This window comes from Berghia stephanieae, chromosome 3, assembly GCF_034508935.2.
Source record: "Berghia stephanieae isolate SIO BIC M18660-M18661 chromosome 3, UCSD_Bste_1.3, whole genome shotgun sequence".
Taxonomy (NCBI): Eukaryota; Metazoa; Mollusca; class Gastropoda; order Nudibranchia; family Aeolidiidae; genus Berghia; species Berghia stephanieae.
Genome location: NC_088362.1, coordinates 78,957,051 through 78,969,456, shown reverse-complemented (window position 1 = coordinate 78,969,456; position 12,406 = coordinate 78,957,051). Strand labels below are relative to the sequence as shown.

Genomic DNA, 12,406 nt, shown 5'->3' with positions numbered 1-12,406 from the left:
CAAAGGAACGTGTTTACATTTGTTCAGAAATGTCCAATCGTTGGACAGCAACAAATCACGTGATTGATGACTCGGTTGGACGAAAACATGAATATAGATCGCTCCCATTAGCAAAAGGAACTGTGTTTTCAGTCCACCGGAAATAAAAATATTTAAAAAGGACCAATATCGTCTATACTTACCTTAATTGATACTGACGACATTTGTTACTGAGCCTATAATAGGCATCATCAGAAATGGACAGGCATAAAATTATATTATGGCAATTCAACGACTTAATAATATCATTTAACAGCGTTTTATTTACTCTCGAAAAGTCTTGATTGAGTGTTGTTCGAAATCTGGCGCCTGAAATAGATCTCAATTCTCGATACCAATGTATCAATTTTTTTGTAATCCCTTGGAAAAAAATTTCTTAATTTTCAACTTCAACACGTCGACACCATTCCTGGTGACTCGAGAAGTTTGATCGACTTTTTACATTTATTTACTTGTACTCCCTTTTAAGATTATTATTTTAATTTAGAACACAGTTGTTATTGCCGTGTGCATTCCTTGTACGTAACAATTGAGTCCGTAGAAAAACGAAAAAAAAAAAAAAAGAAAAGAAAAAACAAACAAAACATAAACCAACAACCAAACAAAAAAAAAAGAAAGAAAAAAAAAAGAAAAGAGAACAACTTTATAGTTATAAGGTCTTGAATATGTTTCAGAGAGCTTCAGAGAGAGAGAGAGAGAGAGAGAGAGAGAGAGAGAGAGAGAGAGAGAGAGAGAGAGAGAGAGAGAGAGAGAGAGAGAGAGAGAGAGAGAGAGAGGTTAACGACTGCTTTGTAGCTACTTGTACTCGCACATTTTTTTTTTTTTTTACTTTTGCCTCCTATCCTCATTTATAAGGTTACGGACACTTTTGGTGTAGGCAATATCGGCATGAGCCGCAAGGAAGATGACTCTACATTATTTTAAGGACTCTATTGTTTTTAAAGGTTTGATGGCGCTTATAAAACATTGAGGTCATTTTAGGGGTAGTAGAAAGGAAGAAATGGGACAGCAGTCAAAAAAGTCTAGTTTTACATGACATGATAGACAATGAACAATAGACTAACCCTACAAGACAAAGGACAAGGAATGATTTTGAAAGAAAAGGATACTGGAAGAAGACAAAGTCAAGACTGCCCGGGGGCAGCCGTGCTCGATGTGAAAAGTAATCAAATAGAACCTTACTTGGACAAACAATACTAAAACTTTGATCTCCTTGGAAAACTCATCAGTTTTGATAATCACAAAAATTCTATCGGACTAGGAGAAATTTTAAAAAGATATAAATGTTAATTTCAAATTAATTGTAGAAATATTATTCTCTGTGTGGCCAATTTTGGCCAAATTGGCCAGGCCAATGGCTATCTGGAGGCCACGGTAAGAATCTCGTGAATAATTGATATATCGGTATCGAGAATTGAGATTATTTAAGGCGCGAATTCGAACAACTCTCAATCAAGACTTTTCGAGAGTAAATAAAACGATGTAAATGATATTATTAAGTCGTTGAATTGCCATAAATTTTATGCCTGTCCGTTTCTAATGATTTCCACCACTGGTGGACTGAAAACACAGTTCCAATTAATAAACCAGTAGATTTTTGACCTATCAAAACATGGAATTTTAACACACCTTCACACGTGCTCGGAAAACATGGTTGTGTATAAACAATAAAGTGATGAATTCGACCTTTCTTTGAGCATTGTTATTGTAATCATCCGCCAAATGGGTGACTAGTTATCACACGATTTTCTTGATCATATAAACGTTTGTTTACACATAGATTTCTGTGTCGGTTTTATTCATCATACACTGTGTATTTTACTTAGTGTTGTTTGCTTTGTTTACCAATCAGTCATTTTTTTTTTACATTATGACGACGGTCCGAGAGGCGTGGTTATCTGTGTCTATATACACATAGTATGCGCTTGGCTAAGAAGCTCATTACATTGCCATCCGGAAGTATAATGGACCAACACACAAAACTGTGTGTATCCATGAACGTTTATAGTCTGGTTAATACAGTTCATAAACGCGGATGGCAAAAAACAATAACAAAGACCTGAGTGACGTCATCTTCGAACTATCTATAGGCTGGCTCAGCAGTTCATTAAAACGATACGAGGAAAAAAAAAAGAGGGGGGGGGGGGGTGGTCATTGGCACTGGGTCCACTCTTGGTGACGTTGACACGATGCTGGAAGCGGGGTAAGGGTGGGGAATGCTCAGACTGTCACCAGATGTAGTCATAATTAATCCTCATTTTGATGACCTCACTTTATTTTACAGTACAATGGTGTTTGTAGTGCTTACGATGGGAGGTATGAAGACAAGGTTCTCATTTGTCCTCTTTGCCTGTGACTGCCGTGTTAAACACGCAATTAAAACCAGCAGACTTTATCTTTAGCTGATAACGAAATCGGAACCAGTTCACACGAGAGGATGTAATAAACAGAGAACATCCAATCAAAAGTCAAACAAGTAACAATCACAAGCTTCTTGATACCTCGTCCCACATCTACGGCGTATGTGTCGCATATTGTACGGGACTGACAAATTGTTCCTTCTGTGCGATCTTGCAGTCTTTTTGCGACAATTTTTTTCTCCAATCAAATAGGAAATGAAATGAAGGTTGAAGAAGAAGAAGAGAAGGAAGAATAAAAATAAAAGAGACACGCCCCGAGATTCTATATATATCAACGTCCACTTAATGTTCTCAAAGCACTTCACAAAAGGCTAACAGAAACACTTGACATTCAAGATAAGACATGACGTCTGTGAGGATGAATACCCCCTCCCTCCCTTTCCCAAGAGATAGCTTTATCAGTACCTGCACATCACCCATTGGTATCAGATGAAAGTTCTCAGGAGATCACAAGAATCTTATTCCAATTCCAAGATTAAAATCTACTGACAAGACATATATTCAAACATTGGAAATAATCTAAGAATCTTTGGAGCATATGGAAGCAGATCACCCACTAAAAAAAAAAAAAAACAAGCAAAAAACAAAACAATATCAAAACATCCGTTGATTGTGCAAGAGACTACTTCACATTATTCTGCGTAGTTTACCATTATTTAAAATGAACATATTTATTATAAAAGAAAATAAAAGTCCATAATCTTAATTACTAATCTCTCCTTTACTCACGCACAACGTATTATACATTATTATTGTATATGGTAAATATTGATTTATTGATTTAAGTGTTATGCTACCTCTACAATTTACAGTGTTGAAGTTATTCAGATATACACTAAAATACCCCAATACTATGTTACTTTGAAAAACTAATAACAAAATTCGTTTTCATCCGTTTCTCTAAGTAAAAGATAAATTTTGAAAACTGACAAACTGATATCAAAATTATACTAGTTATAGCTCTTTAAAGTGTCCAAAATACTTTGTCCACACTGTTTTCGACCCTTTAAAAAGATAAATTCTACTTTTCTTGCCAGTCTTTAAATTACTTTTCATTATTCAACCCAAACAGATTTTGTTATTAGTTTTACAAATTGATTAAGTATTTGGAGTACTTTTTTGTGGCCAATGTTACGAAAATAACCTTTTGGCACAGCCCCATACATATATATTTAGCCCAACTCTGGCTGTAAAATCGGAACTCAGTTGTTTACATATAAAATTACATATTTATATTATCTATCCATTTTAATATGTAAATCACAACAGATCTTATCGAAAAAATTCCCTTTGTGATGCCATGAAGTATTATTAATCACTATAAATGTCATTATTTTAATTTTTGCTCCTTCGGAACGGGCCACTTAATCTTTAATTGGGACAATACCCCCATCAAGATCAAATGCCCACCTCAATTCACTTTCCCCCATCTTCTATCAAACTATGGAATCATCTACCATCGGATGTAACGGAATCTGACAGCCCTGATCTTTTTAATCGTTTGGTATCAATGTGTAGTCAGTAACATCTTCAAGCACCAAAGTTCATTATACAGAGACGCCAACTTTCAATTTGGCTCACAGGAATTTCAGACACCACTCGTAGAATTTCAATGACGAAAGAGGAATTTCCGCACACACGAAAAAGGAATTGGAATAGTATTTGGCATTGTGTTTACATAGTGTATAGTTCTAAACAGATAATTGATTAGAATTATATTATGATACATAAACACATTGCCAAATACAATCCCAAAGTTTCCTTATTTCAAATGAAGTCAAGCGCCAAAACCTAATGGTAGAGATTGCAGTACTGGTGGTTTTGAGGACGATGTGGTGTTGGTGGTTGTAGTAATAGTGGGAGTGATGATGAATATGTGACAATGGTTGTTGTTGTAGTGGTAGTGATGATGAAATGGTGGCGGTATGTGGTGGTTGAAGTAGTAGTTGTAGTGATGATGTGGTGGTGGTATAGTGGTATTAGTAGTTGTAGTTGTGATGATAATGATGTGGTGGTGGTTGTAGTGATGTTGATGTGAGGTGATGGTGGTTGTAGTACAAATGGTAGTGATGATGATGTGGTAGCGGTAGTTGTAATAGTAGTGATAATGATGATGGTGGGGGTTGTAGTAGTAGTCGTGGAAGTGATGATAATGTGGTGGTGGTGGTGGTTGCAGTAGTGATGATGTGGTGGTGGTGGTGGTTGTAGTAGTGGTGGTAATGATGATGATGATGTTGTAGTGGTGGTTGTAGTAGTAGTCGTAGTAGTAGTAGTAGTAGTAGTAGTAGTAGTAGTAGTAGTAGTAGTAGTGTAGTAGTAGCAGTAGTAGTAGTAGTAGTAGTAGTAGTAGTAGTAGTAGTAGTAGTAGTAGTAGTAGTAGTAGTAGTAGTAGTAGTAGTAGTAGTAGTAGTAGTTATGATGATGTGGTTGTGGTGGTTGTAGTAGCAGTGGTAGTGATGATGTGGTGGTGGTTGTAGTGGTAGTGATGGTTGTAGTTGTAGTGGTAGTTTGCAGTGATGATGGTGGTGGTTGCAGTAGTAGTGGTAGTGATGATGATGTGGTGGTGGTTGTAGCAGTATTAGTGGTAGTGATGATGATGTGGTGGTGGTTGTAGTAGTATTAGTGGTAGTGATGATGATGTGGTGGTGATAGTTGTAGCAGTAGTGGTAATGATGAGATAATGTGGTGGTGGTGATTGTAGTAGTAGTGGTAGTGATGATGTGGTGGTGGTGGTTGTAGTAGCAGTGGTAATGATGATGTGGTGGTGGTGGTTGTAGTAGTAGTGGCAATGACGATGACGTGGTGGTGGTGGTGGTTGTAGTAGTAGTGGTAGTGATGATGATGTGGTGGTGGTTGTAGTAGTAATGGTAGTAATAATGTGGCGGTGGTGGTGTAGTAGAATTGGTAGTGATAATGTGGTGTCGTGGTTGTAGTAGTTGTGGTAGTGATGATGATGTGGTGGTGGTGGTTGTAATAGTGATGGTAGTTGTGGTAGTGATAATGATGTGGTGGCGGTGATTGTAGTAGTAGGTGTGGTACTGATGATGATGTGGTGGTTGTAGTAGTAGTGGTAATGATGATGATGTGGTGGTGGTTGCAGTAGTAGTGGTAGTGATGATGGTTGTAATACTAGTGGCAGTGATGATGATGTGGTGGTTGGAGGAGGGGGGGTATCCTTGGCACAAATTGACCTCACCGGAATTTCACGGAAGTTGCCCGGAACCCGGAATTTTTCGCTCCAGACCGGAGTTTTTTCCGGTGAAACCGGAGTTTTGGCATCACTGCATTATAATATGGTACATTGAATAATCCTTGAAGAAGAAGAAGAAGAAGAAGAAGAAGAAGAAGAAGAAGAAGAAGAAGAAGAAGAAGAAGAAGAAGAAGAAGAAGAAGAAGAAGAAGAAGAAAGAAGAAGAAGAAGAAGAAGAAGAAGAAGAAGAAGAAGAAGAAGAAGAAGAAGAAGAAGAAGAAAAGAAGAAGATCCATTCTGCAAAAATCTTCCAAGTATTATTCTTAACCTGCAGACAAAACTGACAATGCGAAGTCATTTGTGTTGGATTATTACTGAGGCTTTTCAATTGGGCAAATTTAACACCAAGGTCGAGTCTGTCTAAAAATATTTGCCTAATCCACTACTGATGATGACAAAATGTGAAAAATCAGAAACATTTTGAGCAATTGCCCCATTTTTACTGCATGTCCCCATCCTTTAAAGCAACTGAGATGATAACTTATTATTGATACTCTAACTTCTGAAGAGTGAGAAACTGCAACTTAATATTCCATCACACATCAACTCTATCATTGCCAATATATTAAGGAGGGAAGAGACGGCAATGTAATTTTTAAAATGCGGATTTCTGCAGTTCCGAGGAAAACCATCAGCACTGCTAATCAGACTATTTCCTGGCCCTTGCAAAGATTTCTTCAGTTTAAAGAGAAAATATGATTCTACTTGAATAATAGAGTTATCTGAGATGACAAAAGACTGGAATTGTTTAGACAAATGACAATGATGAATATTAAAAGATTTTCAAAAAGCAACCCTGAGTTAGAAATCAGCTGGAAAAAGAAAACAGCGCAGACCTAAATTGGAATGAAACTGTCAGAAAAGACTTTAAAAAGAAGGGCCTGTCATGGGGGAAAGCAGAAAAGAAAACAAACAGTTCACTACATACGACTATGGTACTAAATAGCAGACACATGCCAAGGGCAAGGGACAGACTGATGTCAAGAGTAAGGTAAAGGAAATGTCATCAGGGTTGTTGAATCAGGAGGAAAAAAATTACTGAACTTTTACATGAACACATTGACCAACCCTTATATGAAACTGAACTCCTGTAAAAAAGACATTACATAATTACTTTATTCCATTCACCAGGTGATAGGAAAAAAGTGGAGGGTTTTTAACATACTGAATAACAGCAACCTTGATGCCATGTATCATCAACCCATTATTTATAAATTCATAATTCGTAACACTTAGGATTGCTAGTTAAAGTTAAAGCAAAAAATAGCTTGGCAAAACAAAAGAGTTGCACAATATTTCAGCCTTAAGCCTTTATCAAGAAGAAATTCTGTACCAGCTCTTGATCATCTTTCTTGACAAAGGAGAATGTCCATAATACAAAAATCCCTATAACACACCAGCACTAATTAGCACCCCTCCCCTTGACCTTAATTTTATAAATATCTTACATTTTACACACATTGAAATCAGCCATGCATTTCCTAAAATGCCGAAGCCATACTGTAATTAACACTGTGAACTAATCATACATTGTCAGGTACTGCATGCAGACACTATTGGTTTAAACTGTTTACATTTATTAGTACTATCTGTCAATACCTTTAAAAAAATTTTTTTTTTTTTACTTCGATGCAAAGTTGACCATTACTTCGATAAGATAAAACAAATATCAGTATAGAAAACCAGTAGCTGATCATCGTCATGTACAGAGTAATGAAAGTTGTTGGGTCAAAGTCAAGCTGGTTTCAGTTCATATTTTAAATCATCTCCAATGTGTTTGTTGTAACAAACAAACATGCACTCTTGTGACTCAGACTCAAATTCCTAAGCACACCATGGGCTTAGTTATTGATATGGATAATAAAGTACTTATATAAAACTCAACAATCAAAATTGAACCGAAGTGGAGGAATGAATTTTATAAAATTAAAATCGGAGAAAAAAATAAAGGGCAATAATTTCAATAACTTGAGGGTAAAATTGAAACCAGGAATGCAAGTGCAGTATAATAAATGTTGATAAGCGTGAACAAAAACAAGTGGTGATGGGAGGCTGATTGAGGGGAAAACAAGTGAAAATATAGCATTACACTAGCACCAAAAAACTACAAGGTGAATACTAGCAGAGGCATGATTGAATCATTAAATGAAGCCATAGAAGTTGACGCTTACATGTTCTGATAAAGAATATGTGAAAAGGACCATTCAAAGCTACAACATGTGTTGGTCATAGGAGAATGAACTGGCCAAAAGTTTCCTACAATAATTGTAAAGGTTATAGATTGTTTCTGACTGGCAAAAGGTTTGTTTATAAAATAAGAAGAGGTAGTAAATTAGTAAAAAATCCTGGTTGGCTATTGTATTGACAGTAGGCTACATGTCTCCTCTGTTGATAGGCTCATCATGTCCATGCAAGCAGAATCATTTTACCAATGTTTTGAATAGCAACCAGAATACCTGGAATTTTGTAGTTGTTTCTTTTTCCTCTTCCCTAAAGAAGATTGGGGGCATCTTAAATTCTTAAAAATTTCCTTTAAATTAAGATTATGATCACGAAGGGTGGGGGTAGACTACCAATCCCCAAACCTATTTTCACTATACAATGCACTCTGGATACGTTGACATTGCTTAAGTCGATCTCCTGTTCTGCTGGGCATCGTTTTATCCTGAGTCTACTGTAATCCAATGCAAGGGATAAGTAGCTTATATGAAATACTTACAAATTAAAAAATAGATTTTATTTCAAATTCCATGCTTTCCTCCTCTATTCTAATTCCCTCATCTTGTCACAAAATCAAGTGATGTTAAGCATGGTCTGACCGGATGTGTGACAGTGATCAAGAAAAATTCTGGTCCTAATGTTGTGTCCTTGAGTAAGGCACTTTACACAAATCATCCCACTCAACTCAGGTGTGAACGAATACCTAGTAATAGGCAATGACGAATAGTGTACGAGTTATATATGGACTGATGGGGGAATAAATGAAACACGAGGTGCATTGACAATGACGAATCCGTGGAAATGTGCAATATAAAAGTTCATATTTAGGCTTTTATAATTATTTTATCAATTACAACAATATACTTCAATTATGATTGTACATAATAACATGGGCCAAGTCCCTTAATTATATCCCATCATTTTAATTAAGACTTATCAAATCTACCAAATCTGTCAACTGCAATTTAATTCAACAACCATGGGCAGGCCTTCCAAAAGCTCTTCAGTCTAGCAACTCTTTCAATTAATGTTTTCACCGTGGATCTTTTGTCACGTAGGGAGGGGGGGGGGGGTGTCGTTCTTTTTTTGTTGTTGACAATACTCCTCTTTGTCAATCTGACAATCTGGGTTTAAAGTAAAAGGAGGAAGATTTTTTTAAAAATCTTGTTCTTCTCATTCCTTCTTAAATTATCATAAACATGGCACGTTTAAAAAAATGATAAATGAAATGGCAACATCTTTTTTAAAAATTGGCTATTTGGCTGCTACTGCTAGAAATAATTCAAGCACAGAAAAAAAATTGGCTAATACTAATATTTAGCCTTGGAAGACTTTAAACCATCTGGACATGGTATCTGTGTATACAAAGCAAGATGGCGACAGGGACCTCTCTCCTTAACCAGTGCCTAAAATTAAACATGCGTAACCTTAAACATGGGACTGGGCACTGGGACCCGCAGAAACATATGTCATTAGTGGCAATGGCAATTAACACAATGAAAAAAATGGAGATCGTACGTGACCCCCCCCCCCCCTCTATCCATCATGAATGAAGCTGAAACTCGCATTCGTCTCTCAGTCTCGGCTTGGCCATCACTCACACGACACTGTCTGGTTTCATTTCACTGTCTGTCTTACTGTCTTGTCTTATCTTTACTTAACTTATCGTATTTCGATAGAAAAAAAAATGAAATCCAAGGGGAAAGGCAAAGTATTTAGATAGACACTCGTAAAGAACCTTATAAAATAAAATAATTACATAATCAACTTACCTTGGTAGGAAAGTAGAGATTAAGAATTAAAGTGGGTTAATTTCATAACAACCTGAAGTTCCAACAGGTCAGTGTCCGTCCATCCGTTGTAACCCGGCCACAACTAAAAGGAAGTGTCTACTTTCGTAACAATTGTTGACGTCACAATGACCTTCGTCCTCAGTTTTAGCCGACCGTTCCGAAAGCGGTCGCTAGCGATGCGATGTCAAAGGTTCCGGTGACGAATCTTGTACTCTTTTTTTTTTTTTGTACCCCCGTCAAACTAGCTACTTACTTATCTATAATTTTTTCTAGATTCTAAAGATTAAATTTGAGCGTGTGTGTGTGTGTGTGTGTGTGTGTGTGTGATCCTTCAAAGGTATAGGAGGAACATGGAGTCGAGAGTTAATCCCGGTTTCAAAAGTGTTTTGATGTTTAACCATGAACGTAAAGTTAAATTTATATGAATACCGACTGTCTTAAAACTTTAGGCAGGGTAGCCTTTTCACATATGACATTACAGGCTTTTGTCAGAATGCCTATTCCAGCTAGTCAAGGGCGATAATCAATTCTATTCTTGGCCTACCGCGTTCCCCATTTTCTTCTTTTTTTGCAAGAAGCTTCTACTTCTTGCATTCTGGGGACCCGTATTCACAATAGAGGTTTCTATATCCAAGCACGCCCTTCTTTTGTCATCCGCGTAAAGATTTTCTATATATTCTGCCCAACGTTCCAAAATTTCGTTGCTGTCGTTAAGTATATTACCGTTTGAATCTTTAACGCATTTTCTTGCCATGGTTGGTCGTTTTCCACTCAGATCTTGTAGTGACCGGTAGAATTGTTTGGTGTCAGATTGTTTTAGTAGTACAGTTCTGTGACATTCAAGTTCCATATAAGCTTCTTTTGCTCTCTTACACTCATGTTTTATACTCGTATTAGCTTCTTTATATTCATTGCTGTTGCGTTCTAGTTCTAGTTTTCTTCTTTCATCCATCATGTTCAAGATTTTGTCATTCATCTACATACTTATGTTTTGATTCGTGTTTTTTCACAGATGAAAAGGTCTCTTGCAGATTATGTGATGCAGTTCGATACATGATTCTAGTACTCATCTATGTTTATATCTGAGGTCAAGTTTTCACTTTTTTCCCTCACGCATTCTTTGTAATCAAATCTTTTTTTAAATGCAATTGTTTATTCACAATAGATCTAATTGCAGTTTTGGTTTCACTTTCTTTCTCTTTATTTGTTTTAGCTTGGCCTTGACAGGTTGGTGGTCACTATTACAATCTGCGCTTGGAATAGTTGTTGCGCACGATATTTCTGAATCGATGTTGGGCCAGAATAAAGTCTATTTGATTTTTTAAAAAGGCCACCACGGCTTATCCATGTCCACTTCTTTCTATCATGGTTTTTAAATCATGTAACAATGGTAAGGTTTTCCCATCTGCACCTTCTTTCATTTTTGGTACCTAGTCTGTGGGAGCCAACGATTTTTAAACTCTCTTATTACCAACCTCAGCATTAAAATCACCAATTACTAAACGAATTTCATTGGATTTACATTGCTTTAATGCCTGTTCCATATCTTGATAGAATGTCTCAATTGTTTTTTCGTCACTGTCTGATATTGGGGCGTATATTTGAACTTATGATAAATTTTCTCACATTTTTTTTACAATTATTTTTGAAACACAAAAGAAACTTTCATATTTTTATCCTAAACCTACGTGTCTGACAACCAAAAATGTTAAAATCTTATTGTTGCATTGACCCCCCTCCCCCTAAAAAAACAAAACAACAACTTTCAAATCAATGCAAGTATTTCCGATTACAACAATATCAAATTAGGCACACAAGTGTGTTCTATTATCAGGTATGTATGTAAAAATATATATAATCCTCAACCTTAGTAGGAAATATTTATCATCCATGGCCAACTGTACTAAGTTCAGCGTCATAATTTGTACTCATTAATCTTGCTACTTCTCGCCCACGTGGTCATTGCCAAAGCTAAGGTGTGTAAATTGTGGGTTATCCCCCTTTGTTTACTACTACAAACTTGACCATTTAAACATCTGTCAATTTTTTAAACGCTTAACTTGTCAAATTCATATTTGATGGATCAGTGCCACCAAATAAAATAAAAAAAAGCAAAAACAAACAAACAAAAAAATACAAAACAAAAGAAAAAGGAGAAACATTTTGAACAATTGCCTATAAGCTCCATTTTTTTTCTGCAATAGCCCCCATCCAGAGCAACTGAGACTGAGATGTGATAAAATAGATACTCTCGCTAACTTCTGAAGAGTGGGAACCTGCACTTGTGTGTTCTACCACACATCAACTCCTTCACTGCCAAATACATTGATTATTGTAATCTTTTAAAGAGGAGGACATTCTGTCTTTGACTCCAAAATTGTGGATTTCCTAGGATCCAAGGAAAACCATCAACACTGTTGGGATATATTCTTTTTCAATTTCAATTAATGTTTTTTCAATTTTTGAGTACACTTTTATGGAAAAGCAATGCTCTGAAGACTGTCTCAAAACAACCGCCTTTGGGCCATTGGATTGCTGGATATTGGGCGTACACAGCAGGAAGTTGTGAGAATGTTGAACACGACTGATACATTAATAACCATATCATTTACATGGATAACTACTATTTATCCCCAACTTTGTTGAAAGCACTTGATGAAAAGAAACCTGACGTAGTTTAAACC

At 36.4% G+C, this 12,406-nt stretch overlaps 1 protein-coding gene across 2 annotated transcripts in view; it reads right to left on the bottom strand.

The window, feature by feature from the left end:
- Nucleotides 1–9,835, bottom strand: part of LOC144968537 (NADPH--cytochrome P450 reductase-like) — a 47,840-nt gene extending 38,005 nt beyond the window's left edge. Inside the window, exons 1-2 of one of the 2 annotated variants that reach the window (XM_078907000.1) lie at nucleotides 9,702–9,831; nucleotides 8,876–9,053 (exon numbers count right to left, since the gene is read on the bottom strand). The gene's annotated coding sequence lies outside the window, so the exon portion shown is untranslated. Of the gene's footprint in view, nucleotides 1–8,875; nucleotides 9,054–9,701 lie in introns of both variants that reach the window. The other variant, XM_078906999.1, reaches the window with a different exon arrangement.
- Nucleotides 9,836–12,406: the final 2,571 nt, after the last annotated feature.